Source organism: Lipotes vexillifer, unplaced genomic scaffold, assembly GCF_000442215.2.
Source record: "Lipotes vexillifer unplaced genomic scaffold, Lipotes_vexillifer_v1.1 scaffold129, whole genome shotgun sequence".
Classification (NCBI taxonomy): domain Eukaryota; kingdom Metazoa; phylum Chordata; class Mammalia; order Artiodactyla; family Lipotidae; genus Lipotes; species Lipotes vexillifer.
The window spans coordinates 2,397,617-2,414,000 of NW_006777287.1; positions in this window are offsets into that span (position 1 = coordinate 2,397,617).

The window sequence follows — 16,384 nt, forward strand, 5'->3', positions numbered from 1 at the left end:
AGGGGCTAACACAGTGCCTGGCACAATAGTAAAGACTCGAACAAAATGTGGAACAAATAAAGAACAATACCAGAAACATTCACTTACTACTTTACATGGCTATGTACTCATGTAACTATTTCACTCTGGATTTGCAATGACAATTTCAAAATTAAAGATAAAGCTGCTTTATTATTTACAATAGCCAAAACATGGAAGCAACCTAAATGTCCATCAACAGATGAATGGATAAAGAGGAATGTGGTATGGAATACCACACACAATGGAATATTACTCAGCCATAAAAAAGAATAAAATAATGCCATTTGCAGCAACATGGATGGACCTAGAGATTATCAGATTAAGTGAAGTAAGTCAGGCAGAGAAAGACAAATATTATATGATACCACTTATATGTGGACTCTAAAAAAGATACACATGAACTTATTTACAAAACAGAAAAAAGACTCACAGACATAGATAACAAACTTATGGTTAACAAAGGGGAAAGGGGGGGAGATAAATTAGGAGTTTGGGATTAACATATATACACTATTATATATAAAATAAACAAGAAGGACCTACTGTATAGCACAGGGAACTATATCCAACATCTTGTAATAATCCCTAATAGAAAAGAATCTGAAACATTATATATATATATATATATATATATATATCTGAATCACTTTGCTGTTCACCTGAAACTAACACAACATTGTAAATTAACTGTACCTCAATTTTAAAAAATGGTTAAAAAATGGTTAAAAAAAGATAAAGCTGCTTTAGATATGACAGTTTAGGTGCCACTGTGACCTATTGCTCTAAAGGTTTTTCTTTTGCAAAATTAACTCTAAAATGCTACATTTTATTATACAGAGAAATCCACTGTTTTATTGTATCTTTATAATTAACTTTTAAGATCACACTGTGTTTACTCTTTACTTTGTAAGACCTGAAATGGCTCTTGACCAAAAGTCTGCTGACCACTGTGGGGGTTTGGGTGGGAACATTTTTTCAAGTTTTTCCAAGGATGGGGGAAGAGAACAGAGGGTCTCATTTATGTTGATCTATCTACACTCTTTTGGCCAGATCCACTTGTGACCATGTACACACACTTGTGGGGCACCTGGCTAAGGTTCTCATGGGGAAGAGAACAGAGTTAACAGAATCCATACCTCCTGATTAAATTATTAACTTTGCCTCATTAGCACCACACTCTAACCATTTCACTTGGGAAGGTATTGTTGTATAGGCATTTATTACTCACCACATAAATAACTCCTGCGAAACTTGTGGATCCAAAGGAGCCTTATTAATCATCATCACCATTAATAGTAATACTAGCTCACATTTATTGAGCACTTAACCTTTTCCAACTATTTAAAATCTATTACTACATTTTATCCTATTATTCATGTTACAGATAAGAAACCTGAAGGAGAGTGAAACTTGAACGACGTGACACAGCTAATAAGTGTCTGAGTCTGGTTGGTTCTGAGCCCAGGCAATCTGGCTCCAGAGTCGATTCACGTAACTGGTTTTGTTTTGCAATTCGCAAAAGATAGAATGTTCTTTTATGAAGTGTACTCCTAAAACAGGAGCCCTCCGAGCTGTCAGCGGTCAGTGACGACACCACGTGGTCATCTGGTTGTACTGCAGCCCTCATACTCCATAAATCACTCCTGCCCAAGCTCTCCCAAATAAACCCGTATTCCACGTAAAGCCAGTATTTGCTCGCTCTACAGTGGTGGCTTCCAACCAGATTGCCATCCTGCAACCATCTTTTTCTTGTCTCATAGGGAAAGGCATATTTTCCAAGCTTAGCTTGTATTTTGCATCTCATTTCTATTTCATGTATTTTACTCCACTATTTATCCCCTCCTTTTCTTGCCTCTTCAATTTCTGTTTCACTAGTGTCTCTTCCTGCTCAACCTACAGGTAAGCTCTGGTTTCTCCTATCCTGCAATGACAAAACCCAAGCAAGCAACCAACCTCTCCTTGAACAATTACTCCAAATTCACCTTCTTAAATAAGGGTGACAGATATTAACTAGACTTATTGTGGTAATCATAGAGAGTCAGCACACCTGAAACTAATATAATGTTATATGTCAATTATACCTCAACTACAAAAAGAGAAGCGTCCCAATAAAGGGATTACCTTGCTCAAAAACCTTCTTTTTCAATCACTTTCTGAATTAAGTACAAATCTCAGTCCAACATTCAGGATTCTCCAAAATTGGTCCTGAATTTACCTTCTGGTTACATCGCCTACAACTTCCATACACTTCTTTACCCTAAGCTTCAACCATGGAGGACTACTCACAGGTCCTCATATGTGATTTCTTGCCTGCACACCTTTGTACAAGGTGTTACCTCCGCTTGCATTTACCATCATCAGAGGACTCAGCACAACCTGCCCTGATTCTTTCTAGTCGCTTGTGGCTATCCCCCACCCATGCACCCACCCACCTATATACTGCCAGTGCCTGAAAGCAGAGAATAAATGTTCTCAGGTGAGAAAGTAAAAATTACCTCAGACTGAGAAAGCAAAAACCTGGCCTTTCATCAGGCTGGAATAACAGACACAAACAAAACCAGCTGTAAATTTAATGGGGAACAATATTTCTCCCAGAGACATGCTGCAGCTGTAAGAGGATAACAGTCACCTTATCTGAGTGACCACCATGTTTTTTACTCACTGAGAAACTTTGTTTTCTACAATTATAGACTATCAGGAACTTTGCTGCTTGAAATCATATCAGTGAGAATAAAACATCCCACATTTGTCTGGAGTACATACGTTTCTTGGATCCAGAGAAGCAGCCTCAATTTCCAATCCAGGTGCAGAGCTTCAGATAAGGGGTATCTGGACACAACATTCCACATCTATCTTTACTTTGTGGTTCCCAAGGAAACAGGACTCTGGGTTCACTTCGAAGTCCAGACCTGATGTTGACCCCTTCACACAGCCCTGCTTTGAGCTTACTAAAACAATGCTTCGTTTAAAATTCACTTAAACTCCACCCTTCCCCCCAACACCATGACTTTTTCTTTGTTTGGTAAGATGTCCCATGGTTTCTCTGGTGTGCCGTCTCCCTCGTTGCAATAGGTCCAAAAGCCGGACTGTTTTGATTATAGATTTGTCCTTGGTGGCCTAGTGCTGACTGGTCTAGGATACAGGTTTTGTATCCCACACCACTTAGCTTGCCCAAAGCAGGCGTTCAAAATTGTTCACTACAGTGGACTCTGGTTCTACTTAGATTACCTGGATTGATTATATAAATTCTAGTCTCAGTTCTGCCAGTAAATAATTAGCTGGATCATGTTAAGTAGGTCAACAAACCCCAAGGGCCTGTTTTCTCTTTTGTAAAATGAGGGGCTGTTGCTTCCAAACCTAGGCCAAAGGGCTTTGGAGTCAGGTAGACCTAGGTTGGAATCCCAGTTCTACCCCTTACCAGTCCTGTAATTTTTGTTTTCCTGAGCCTCTGTTTTGTAACTATTAAAATGGAGACAATACCAAAAACCGCAGTGTAGATTTTCCAGTGTTACTATGAGGATCAAGTTGGCTGTTACAAGCATCACTATATTTGATCACTATTCATTACTACCACTATTATGTGAGCTCGGACAACCTTTCTGTGCCTCTGTTTTCTTATGAATAAAAGTGGAGAAATAACAGTATGTACCCCAGTGGGGTTATTGTGCACGTTAAATGAGATGAAAAAAGTAAAGGGCTTAGAACAGTGCCCGGCATATAATTAGAGGCTCAAAATACGTGAGCTAATGTAATTAGTATTAGATTTCTACCACTAACTATTCTGTGGGCCAGAAGCTCAGGATAAACAGTTTCGTTTTAAGAACAAAACCAAAAAAACATACCGTAGGCTCGAAAGAGTGAAACATAAAGGAGCATTTCTTTTTCAAAAGCAATTGACACGCCCAGCACTGGTTTAGGACCCGCCCAGTCCTCATTAAATATGGCAGCGAGCAGAGCCGACCTATTGCGGCTGCGCGCGCGGAAACTCCTCTGAGCACCGCCTTCTCCGCGGCTCTCCCCGCCCTGCTGCCTTCTGGGCGGGCATCACCTCCTCCGCGCCTCGGCAGAGGTGTGGGGAGAGGGCTGGACGGGGCGCGCACGCGCAGGCGGCGGCCGTGCTTGGCAGATCCTTGCGAGGCGTCTGTCACATGAGCCGCGCGCCCGCTCCGTTCCCCCTCCTCCCGGCTGGGCTGTGAATGAAGCTCTGCAGGCTACGTGGGGCGCTAGCTCAACTTAGTGTCCCGGACGCCAGAGCCGACTGAGCGCTCGGCCCGCCGGCGGCGGGCACGGGCTCTGCCGCTCCGGACCTCAGCGACAGGTAAAGACGAATGGGCTGTTCCTACCCCAGCAGGTCCTTGGCGGGCCGCTGGCCCCCGGCCCACCCCCGGAGAAGTCCCTTGGGCTCAGCGACACAGGGGAAGCGCTCCCCCGCTGGCTCCGTCCCCGGGAGATGGGGGTTCCCCGTGCCCGGCCGCTGCTGCTTGACACTCGGAGGAGTTAGACCGGCCAGTTCTAGCCAGTGCAGGGCGGCATCTTCCAGGGAGCCCAGCCCTATTCTCCGAGCCAGGGTCCCTGCGCTGTCCCAGCGAAGTTTCCTAGCGGAGCCGCGCCAAGCCCGCCCCGCTTTTGAATGGGGGAGGTTAGCCGCAGGCGTCCCCCTTCCAGGCCTGGGGCAGGGTGGCTTTGGCTGGTAAAGCCCTGTCGAGGCCCCGTTCTTATCCATCCTGCTCTGGACTGGCAGGTTTGTGTGGGTCGTAGCGAAGCCGAGTCCACACTCTCGGAAAAGTAGTTGCTGCGTTTTCCTTTTCCCACTTAACGCGGGGAGCTGGTTCTCTCTAGACTTTACAGGCTTGCGCTTGAGCGCCTTCACCCACCCCAAGGGCAAAATTTTACCTTCACATTGATGCGCGTGTACTTTATTAATATTTCAGAGCAAATCAGTTTCCAGGAGTGCCAAGTGAAGTTGTACGCGTGCCCGTGTGATAATGTCAGTGTAAGCTACCCCGAATAAGTGAGGGAAATCCAGAAGTGTGGAGTACAAAAAGCCAGTAAGAATCTGCTTTATGAACTCTTCATACATTTATTAGCAACTGCCCGGGTTTGACTACGGAGATGTTAAATTCTCCTGGTCCCACGAGGCGCGGAGCAGTACTATTTAACTGCGCGCTAAATAAGAGGGAAAAAAAGGCAAACCAAAACAAACTGTCCTAGGTTCCAGATAAGTCATCGGAGCGCTTTTTCCTGGTGAATTCATCCTGGGACTTTGTGAGTTCCTAGTTTTTTTGGACTTCGCAAGCCTTTCCTTATCCAAAGTGTTGTCTTTTCTCTATCGGCTTTTTGGGATTAGTGTACACATTAGTCCTTTAAAAAAAGGTATTTAAAAAAGGCCAAAATGATGGCTCTTAAGTTCGTATTAGTCTTCAGTATGTATACGTTAGCGTTTTCACTTAAGGGGTGGAGGTGTTGCTTGTATGAAAGCTATGGAAATAGCAGTCTGCTTTGAAGTTCCCCAGGTCAAAAAGGTGAGGACTTTTTCTTAGAAAAAGCAGATTGGCTTGTATGCTACATAAGGAAGACTTAATGAAGAACTTGTTTAAATGGACAAGAAAAGCATTTAATATATTCACTTTCTGAATCAAACGAAGTAGTCAGACCTTTCATTTTTTTTCTCCCATTCCTAGCGCCTTTCATATCCTTCCAAGTAGTACTGTCCTAAGACTGAATTTGACATTTTTAAAATAGGAATTATCTGAATTAATTTGGTTTTACTTAAATTAGCATTCTTTTTTTACATTTTTCTTTTCCTTTGGTTCTTTTCTTTCCTGATTTTAAAAGCAGTCTATGCTCTCTACGGGACATTGGCAAAATGTGGGAAAATATAATGAAGCGGAGAGGAAGCACCACGACCTCGAGGGCATCGCTCTTCAGTTTTTATTATGCCTTCTTTTCTTTTCCTATACGACATCTGTTTTAAAACTTTTAGTCACAAAATTTCCTCTCCTTTCTACAAATTTTTTGTTGCAGAGTTGGGTGTTTTGGGGAGGTTGGGGAGGGCATCGGATATTATGCTGTTCTTCATTCCCCAAAGTGTGGAACTTTGAGATAGGAGAGACACTTAATGGTTATCTCATCCAACCACCCATCCTTTGAGATTCTGAAACCCACTTACTGAAGATCCAGTGATTCATGCAGAATTGGACAGCACTCAAGGGCAATATTAACTGACTCCAGATCTCCCCATTTTTTTTTCGGTGATATCTTGTTGCTTAGGTGGAAACTTAACACTGTCCATATCTGCTTATCTTTGAAAGAGAGGTCCGGAGAGGGACAGGAGATGATTTTCAAGGATTTGAATGTTTTTCATTTAGGTATTTGTTTTCCTGTTGATATTTTCAGGTTCTGGGCTTGAGCATCTTGCAGAAAACAAGACGACACAGCTGCTGTTCCATCTACATCCCAGTCGAGTCTCCCTACAAAACTGGGGGTCCGGGAAACTCTGAGCCTGTGACCCCAGCGTGGGAGAGAATAGGATCAAGATGGCCATGTGGCAGGGTAAGAAGTTAGCACTTATGCCTTCAACTGGTTTTTCCTCCTCTATTCTCTATCCCAGCCCAACCCTCCAAGCCAGTGGCAGGCAGCCAGGCAGCGGTTTCTTTAATTTAACCCTTTGTCTTCACCAGGACAAAGCATATTGGTTTAAAAGGAGTTGCTGCTAGCTGGAAGTTCAGATTATTTTAAAGTAGGGGTGGAGGGGGGTGTGTGTTTGGGTGGGTAGGAGTAGCGGGAAAATGTAGTGCCAGGAGCATTTTTAAAGAACTCCCTTCATTTTTTTTTTTTTTTTTTTTTTCTTGCGTTATGCGGGCCTCTCACTGTTGTGGCCTCTCCCATTTGCGGAGCACAGGCTCCGGACGCGCAGGCTCAGTGGCCATGGCTCACGGGCCCAGCCGCTCCGCGGCATGTGGGATCTTCCCGAAACGGGGCACGAACCCGCGTCTCCTGCATCGGCAGGCGGACCCTCAAGCACTGCGCCACCAGGGAAGCCCAGAACTCCCTTCATTTTAACATGTGCTCGTGGGGGTTATAGGTGAAGAGATGGAGGATATTTTTTCATATTTCTGTTTTTTATTTGGTTCCGGCAAATTTCTATCATAAGCTTCTCAAAGGTGGGGGAGACAGATGTCAGCACCTCCTTGACTTCCTCTTCCCAGTAAAGACTTGAAAGCATATTTAGCATTATAATGGTTATATTTGGTGATAGAAGGGAAATGCCTGTTTAAATATTATGGAACGACTTGAGAGCAAAGCTCAGTGATGTCTTGCCTGATAGACTATATCTCTTGTGAACCTGTGAATTCTTACCACATATAAAGTTACATTTTTTTTTTGGTGGGGTAGGGGATGGTGCCCTTTGGGAGAGTATCAGAATCTCCAGGGGTGTGTGGGAGTTTTATGTTTATCAGAAGGGAATGTGGGTTTAAGAAATGGTAGACAAACACTACCCAAATTGGTCTGTGACCCACAGAAGGTTAAGGGCCACTTATATGCAGCAGAATGAAAGGAGCTTGAATGTCCATAAATATTCAATAGGTAGGTTTGTTGGTGGTCTAACGTATCTTTTAAAACTGTCTCCTGTTGGTTACAGCCCTAAGAAGAATTTTTGATGTGTGAGGGTTGTCAATCTAAAGATACTTTTTGACGTGAGATTCAGCCTGTATTCCTGCTTTGACTCACACAATGGGCATTTATCAGGAGGAGTTTGAATATTCTTGTTTAAATCCTGAGACATTCTTTCATTCAACAAGTAGAATACAGAGATGAGTAAGATGCAGAACCCTAGAGGGTTCCTTGTCTTATGGGGGAGACAAACATACAAACAAATAGTTGTGTCAGGTTGAATAAGTGTTATAATAGGGAGAGATGCAAAACGCGATGGACGTCCAGAGAAAAGCATGATGAGCTGTGAGTTTTGAACTGGGCTAAAAAAAAATGAGTGGGAGTTTGCCAGATGGGCAACTGAGAGAATTGCATTCTGGGCAGACAGAGAAGCACTGTTTGGGAACTTCCAAGTTGCTCTGTTGGACTCGTGTGAGATATGTGGGCCACGACGTCAGATGAAGCAGGGAAGGTAGTCAGAGGCTGGATAACAAAGAACCTTGTATGTACTAGGAAGGATTTTACACTTTATCCCGAAGACAAAGATTCTAAACAGGGAAGTAACATAATCAGATTTTGTTTTAGAAAGATTACTTTGGCAGCAATGTTGAGGTGGGGTTGGAGCTGCAGAGGATGAAAGCCAAGAGGCAGTTGGGAGGTTTCTGGTATAGTGGTTTAGGGAAGAGATGGTGAGGGTCTGAGCAGAAGCAGGGGCAGCAATGATAGAGAGAATGGGATGAATTCTAGAAACATCCTGTGACTAGATGCAGGGAGGAACCGAGCCTGGGTTGACAGCCAGTTTGGGTGCCTGGGGCCGGTGGTGCCATTCACTGAGATGGGGAACATGGGAAGTAATGAGAGGGGCATGGGGACTGTGGGAAGTTAGTGTGCCGCGTTTGGTTTGGCCTGTTTTGTTTGAGACACTTGTGAGCTGTCAGGTCAATGTTTAAAAGACAGTCCTGAAAGTACAGAATTAGTGTTTGTGTAAGTGGGGAGCTAAAGTTTTGTTCCTAATGATGCATAAAGAGCTTGTGTGTTTTCTCTCTTTTTGATGGAAATGTCATCAGTAGTTAATGATTTATAATAAAAACATTTTAATGGATAACAATTCTTAATAAAAATGTCATAATTTCTTAATAAGTAATATATTTTGCTATCTCAGGCCCTGAAATCCGATCTGCTTAAGATTACATTGGAGGAAAACAATTTTTCTAGCATTAGTGAAGAGGGGAGTATTCCACAGAAATAACTGCAATCATTCCTTGTTTTCTGCAACCTCTGAAGTGACAAGCACAGTACAATGATAGTTTGGGTGGCGGTATGGTAGAGTAGTTAAAAGTTTGGGTCTAGGTTCAACTCCGTTGGTTCTGTCACTTGGTAGCTGTGAGACCTTGGGCAAGTCCCTTAATCTCTCTGTCTCAGTTTTCTCTTTTGTAAAATGGGGATAACAATAGAACTCACCTTATAAGGCTGTTGTGATGATTAGTTAATATTAAACAAAACACTTGGAACATAGTAAGTGTCATATAAATGTGTGCCATTATTAGTAGTAGTGAGACATTTAGAATATTGTCGATCATATAAGTACTTAGTAAAATTTAGCAATAGCTGTTATTGTTACTACTACTACTTCTACTGCTGTCATTATTATTTGCTATAGCCTGGAGTGGGCCTGGCACCCTGTTCTGTGGAGGGAATTTCAGGTTGTCCTTGGAAGGCCTGCCCTGTAGTCGTCTGTTTGGGTCTTTATGTAGAGGTTTAGATATGAAGAGATCCTTAGAAAACATCTAGCCCAACCCCTAGAGGTTAAGTGACATACCCACGGTCAAACAGGTTAATAGTAGTGATAGGACGAAAACCCAGGTCTCCTGATTCCCTATTCCAATTTTCTTTCCATGGACTCGTGGAAGAGGGAATGTATGGGTCTGTCCCCAGCTCAAGGGAGCTCTGAGTCAATCTCTGGATCTAGTAGAGGAACTCTAAAAGCTAGAGGAAGCCAAGTGTCGTTAGTCTCTTGGGTCAGTCCTGTATAGTTCCTTCATGGAGAATTGGATCTGAATTCCCGTGCCTTTTTAACATGGCCAACATTATTATTTTTGACTTCGTTTGATGGAGACCTCTAAGACATTTCCTGGCCATTTTAAACAGAGTGTACTGGGCATAATTTAATATCTTTGATAACTCAGGGTCATCATTAATAACATCAGTTTCAGTGGTCTAATGGTCAGGGAAATATTGAAGAGAATACTAGCCAGTTTAGGGCGGGATCAGAGTGGAGACTTGTGTTGTCAGGTCTCATTTATTTATTCAATTAACGTCAAGCACCAGTTGTGCACCAGGCACTATGCTGAGCTCTAGAGATGCAGTGGTCAGTGAAAACAGGTATGGGCTCTGCTCTCACGGAACTTACCAACGAGGATAAAAGTAGCATTTCAAGCTTATGAAATGCTTTATTTAACAAATGTGCTGAAGTAACTTGGAAAAATGACACCAACGTAAATTTAGAAGGATTAAAATAGGGTTTCTTAATAAAGGAGGCTGGTGCATTGGAATTGCCTTTTAAAAATATTCCTGCTCAGCTCTATTTACAATATCCAGGACATGGAAGCAACCTAAGTGTCCATCAACAGATGAATGGATAAAGAAGGTGTGGCACGTATATACAATGGAATATTACTCAGCCATAAAAAGAAATGAAATTGAGTTATTTGTAGTGAGGTGGATGGACCTAGAGTCTGTCATACAGAGTAAGTAAGTCAGAAAGAGAAAAACAAATACCGTATGCTGACACATATATATGGAATCTAAATATATATATTCTGAAGAACCTAAGTGCGGGGCAAGAATAAAGATCAGGACAGGAATAAAGACACAGATGTAGAGAATGGACTTGAGGACACGGGGAGGGGGGAGGGTATGAGAGAGTGGCGTGGACTTATAAATACTACCAAATGTAAAACAGATAGCTAGTGGGAAGCAGCCACATAGCACAGGGAGATCAGCTCGGTGCTTTGTGACCACCTAGAGGGGTGGGATAGGGAGGGTGGGAGGGAGACGCAGAGGGAGGAGATATGGGGATATATGTATACGTATAGCGGATTCACTTTGTTATAAAGAAGAAACTAACACACCATTGTAAAGCAGTTATACTCCAATAAAGATGTTAAAAAAAAATTCCTGCTCAGTTCTCATCCCCCCCAGTTGTGATTCAGTCTTAAGACCTGAGCATTTAAAGGAGTGCTGTAAGCAATTCTGATGTGTAATCCTGTTTGGGAACTGCTGCATTAAAGAATTAAAAGTTAAAAAAAAGAAATTATAAAGAAACTGAAAAAATACAGAATACTCATATAATCGTGGGATAGGGAAGATCTTTGTATGCATAATATGAAAGGTAGAATAATACAGTTTTAACTGTGTGAAAATTTAAAATTTCTGCACAAAACCATAAAATTAATGAGAAAACTGGAAACAGTTGCAAAAAGGCTCATTATCCTTAATATATAAAGACTTAACAGCTCAATGAGAAAAATACAAGTATTTTACTAGAAAAAATGTGCAAAGCATGGGAGTAGGAAAATACATACGCAGAAATCCAAATGGCCAATAAACATGAAAAAATGTTCTATCTCAGTAGTAGTCAAAGAAAGGGGGAATTAAAATAGCATACTATTTTCTCCGATATAATTTGCAGTGATTAAAAAGGAATGACAACGCAGCTTTGGCAAGGACCCGAGGGAGCAGGCATTTGCATACACTTCTGGTGGGAATGTCAATTTGGCAATATTCATCAAAAGCTTTAAAAACCGTGTTTACCTTTTCACCCTGCAGTTCCTTTTCTTGGAACTCATCCTAAGGAAATAATGAAGGATGTGCACAAAGATGTATCAATAAGGATATCGATTGCAGCATTTTCTATACTAGGGAAAATTGATAACACTTGCATTCTGATGCATTGATACAATGCAATACTATAGTTACTAAAAGTGATACTGTGGAGTTAGTATACTTATTAACATAGAAATAGGTTCATGATATGGTGTTAAATGGTGGGGTTGGGAAGCACATCCCAAATTATCAGTAGTTAACAGTGTGGCCTCTGGGCTTAAGAGCTGGATGGAAATCCCAGCTTTATGAGCTTCGTGGTTTTGGGAAGTTACTTACCTTAGTGTTCCTCAAACTTCCACATCTGTTAAAAGAGGGATAAAGTAGCAGCGAACCTAACAGTTCTCAACTTGTACGTCCATTAGGATCACCTGGGGATCTTTTAAGCCCACCCAAGCCCAGGCCTCACACAGGCCGATTAAATCTGAATCTCTGGGAATGAGATGCAGCACTCTGGGAATTTTGAAGCCCCTGGTGACTCCAGTGTGCAGACAAGTTAGGGAACTGCTGAGCTAATATATAGGACGGTTGAAAGGATTAAATCAGAAAATCACGGTGCCTGGCATGTGGTAAGTACTTAATACATGATAACTATTATTAGTAACTGTTACTTTTTCTTATTAATAGTATGGTCCCATATTAATATATGTGGTGTGTCCATGTATGTTTTGTACAAAGAAAAGTCTAAGAGGGTAGACACACGAGTATTTTAAAAAGAAATTACGGTTGACTTTATTTTTACTTATTTGTATCTTCCATTTTTCCTGTACATAACATGGGTTCCTTGTTAATTTTTAAAGGTATAATTTCTGAAGGAAATATCAGATATATGTACACAGCTTTATATACTAAGGTATTTATAAATGGTGAAAAACTGAAGACAATTTCCATAGTAGGGGAATGTTAGTAAATTATGGCAGGTCCACAGATTAAAAATCCAGACCAATGCTGAGGGAAATCATCATGACATAATGGAAGAGTATGGGATTATTCCTTTTCTGTCTTCAATTTAAGTGGGGGTTTGTGTATATCTCTGTCTTTACATGTTATGTATATACCTATGAATGTATATATCCACCTTTGCCAGCGTGGATTCCTCAAGTTGGGACTGCATAACTAAAGCAGTTGGCAGTTTTATTTTTTTACAGCTTTTTTTCCCCAGAATGATTTGTAGTTGTGTGTAGCACTTTGCCCTGCTATGTGTGCTCTGCAGTAAAAACCTAATCCAATATATTTCAAAAAAGAAAATACCTATGAATGTGACAATAAATACAGAATAGATGGGAATTATCCAAAGTTGTTGACATGGCTATCCCTAGGTAGTAGGATGCATTTATATTTTTTCCCTTTTATTTTTACTTTCCAAATTTTATGTAATAAATATGTATTACTTTTAATAATTTGGAAGTGAGATATAAAATAGCAGTGCCTCCAACAAACAGTGAATTGTGTGGGCTTCTGGACAACTGTTTCAGCCTCTCTCTGCCCCCTCTGCCTCCAAATTAAAGAAAAAAAAAAACAACCAAACTCCTGAGGGTTTGGTTACAGCAGTTTTTTGCTACAAATACTTCCTCAAGTACTCTTGTAATTTTTAGCTGTCTCTCCTATTGACTCCAAAAACTCTTTTGAGAGTGAGATTGGGGACAGGGAAAGTGTACAAAAATGGAGAAATTACACTTAATTTAGTGTGGGAGTTATATAATAAGGTGAAGTGGCAAAATATGTCAGGATAAGGGTGAAAATAAAACAGTTGCAATGAGAAACTGTTCTGTTGGCTTCAGATCCAAAGGAAGTAAGTTTCAACTTTGCAGTTTTTTTTTAAGCACATCACAGTGTATTTGTAAACACTCTGGTGATTTAGCTAACACCTGGGGGCCAAGAGGAGCATCACAAAGCAGTCAGTGAGTTGATAACAGAACTTCAGTGTGAAATCTAGATGGCTGTGTGGTTTGATAGTTGGACCACCATCACCTAGGAAAAGCCATCTGGTTCCGTTCTGTTGATCAAAACGTTAGTATCTGTGTGTCTCATCTCCGACAGGTACAAGAAATGACTTCTTTGTCTCTCTGCATTATTGCCCTTCCACAACTCCTCAGCGGGGCAGAATGGGGGCGGGGGAGAAGGATTATGATGAAAAACGTTGAATGGGGGTAACTAAAACCAGTCTTTCAGAAATTTTTTCTGTAAGAGCCAGTCATTCCTTCCCAAGCGTACACTGTGGAAGGAACATGGGCCTTGGAATCCGATACACCTGGATCTGAACCCAGCTCTGCCAGTTGGTAGCCAGAGTTCCCTAAGCTCCAAAAGCCTCAATTGTCTCCTCTGGGGTCAAGTGTAGTCTCTGGAGACAGACTCCCTGGGTTTGTATCCTGGCTGTGTCACTGATAGCTATGGGCAAGTTATTTCATCTCTGGGCCTCATCCTCTTCATCTGTAGAATGGGGTTAATAATAATCATACTTCAAGGGGTATATGGCCTTACTCTGTACTATTTACAGTTGCATGTGAATCTACAAATAAAGTTTTTACCTCAATATAAAATTTTAATTAAAAAAAGAACAGGGGAACAAGGACTTTCTCCTCCATAACAGTAATAGTGTTCACACGCAGGGAATTATCATCTTTACAATAATTTTATCTAGTTTATAGCCTATAATTACATTTTTCTCAATTATCCTAAAATATCTTTTATAGCATTTCTTGAGGGGGCATTTAGTATCCAGTCAAGGGGGAGGTATTTGATTATCTGTCCCTTTAATCCCCTGTTCCTTTTCCTTTGTTTGTTTCAATACATTGACAGTTTTGAAGAGTCCAGGACAGTTGTCATGTAAAACATTCCTCAGTCTGGCTTTGTGTGATTGTTTTCTTGAGATTAGTTTCCAGTTCTGTGCTTTTGGCAAGAAAATTACATAGATGATGTTGTGTATGTCCCACTGCATTACATTTTGGTTGAAGACATGTAATGTCAGTTTATCCCATTATTGGTTATGCTAAGGTAATCAATTATTAAGGAGGTGTCTGCCATATCTCTTCATTGCTGAGGTTCTGTTTTTCATAGATAATTAATAAAAAAATCTATGGTATGGTACTTTAAGACCTTGTGAATATCCTGTTTCCCAAATCATTCATCCAGTAATTTTAGCATTAATTGGCAATCTTTACCTGAGTTGTTGAAAAATGATAATTTTTCTAATTTTATCATCCCTCTTTTTTTTAAAGCTAGAATTCATTTATAATGAAAAGTTCCCCCACATTTTATTTTATTTTTTTTAATTAATTAATTAATTTTAATTTTTGACTGTGTTGGGTCTTCGTTGCTGCATGCAGGCTTTCTCTGGTTGTGGCAAGCAGGGGGCTACTCTTTGTTGTGGTGCACAGGCTTCCATTGCAGTGGCTTCTCTTATTGCAGAGCACGAGCTCTAGGTGCGCAGGCTTCAGTAGTTGTGGCACTTGGGCTCAGTAGCTGTGGCATGTGGGCTCTAGAGCGCAGGCTCAGTAGTTGCGGTGCACGGGCTTAGTTGCTCCGCGGCATGTGGGATCTTTCCGGGCCAGGGCTCGAACCTGTGTCACCTGCATTGGCAGGCGGATTCTTAACCACTGTGCCACCGGGGAAGCCCCCCCACATTTTATTTTATTTTATTTTTTATTTAACTATAGTGGATTTACAGTATTGTGTTAGTTTCAGGTATACAGCTTCAGATTCTTTTCCATTATAGGTTATTATAAGATACTGAATATAGTTCCCTGCACCATATGGTAAATCCTTATTGTTTATCTATTTTATATATAGTAGCATATATCTATTAATCCCATACTCCTAATTTATCCCCCCGCATTGGTAACTGTAAGTTTGTTTTCTGTGTCTGTGAGTCTGTTTTGTAAATAAGTTGATTTGTATTATTTTTTATTTTTTAAATTTTTTTTGCGGTACGCGGGCCTCTCACTGTTGTGGCCTCTCCCGTTGCGGAGCACAGGCTCCGGACGCGCAGGCCCAGCGGCCATGGCTCACGGGCCCAGCCGCTCCGCGGCATGTGGGATCCTCCCGGACCGGGGCACAAACCCGTGTCCCCTGCATCGGCAGGCGGACTCTCAACCACTGCGCCACCAGGGAAGCCCTTGTATTATTTTTTAGATTCCACGAATAAGTGATATCATATAATATTTGTCTTTGACTTACTTCACTTAGTATGATAATCTCTAGGTCCATCCATGTTGCTGCAAATGGCTTTATTTCATTCTTTTTTATGGCTGAGAAATATTTGTGTGTGTGTGTGTGTGTGTGTATTTCTTTATCCATGCATCTGTTGATGCACACTTAAGTTACTTGTGTGTCTTGGCTATTGTAAACAGTGCTGCTATGAGCGTTGGGGTGCATGTATCTTTTTGAATTAGAGTTTTCATCTTTCAACTGGAAAGGATCTTTCTTTTTTTTTTTTTTTTTTGCAGTACGCGGGCCTCTCACTGTTGTGGCCTCTCCCGTTGCGGAGCACAGGCTCCGGATGCGCAGGCTCAGCGGCCATGGCTCACGGGCCCAGCCGCTCTGCGGCATGTGGGATCTTCCCGGACCGGGGCATGAACCCGTGTCCCCTGCATCGGCAGGCGGACTCTCAACCACCGCGCCACCAGGGAAGCCCTGGAAAGGATCTTTTGAGGTGATCTGTTTCCAGTGTCTCATCTTGCAAAGGAAGAAACTGAGGCCCAGGGAGACTCATTCTGGGTCATATAGCTGTCACTTGGGAATGCCAGTCTGTTAGCCCTACTGCATTACACTGCCCCCATTCCCCCAGGCTTGGCTATTTTATAATTTTCTATAAGTGTTAGTCTTTCCC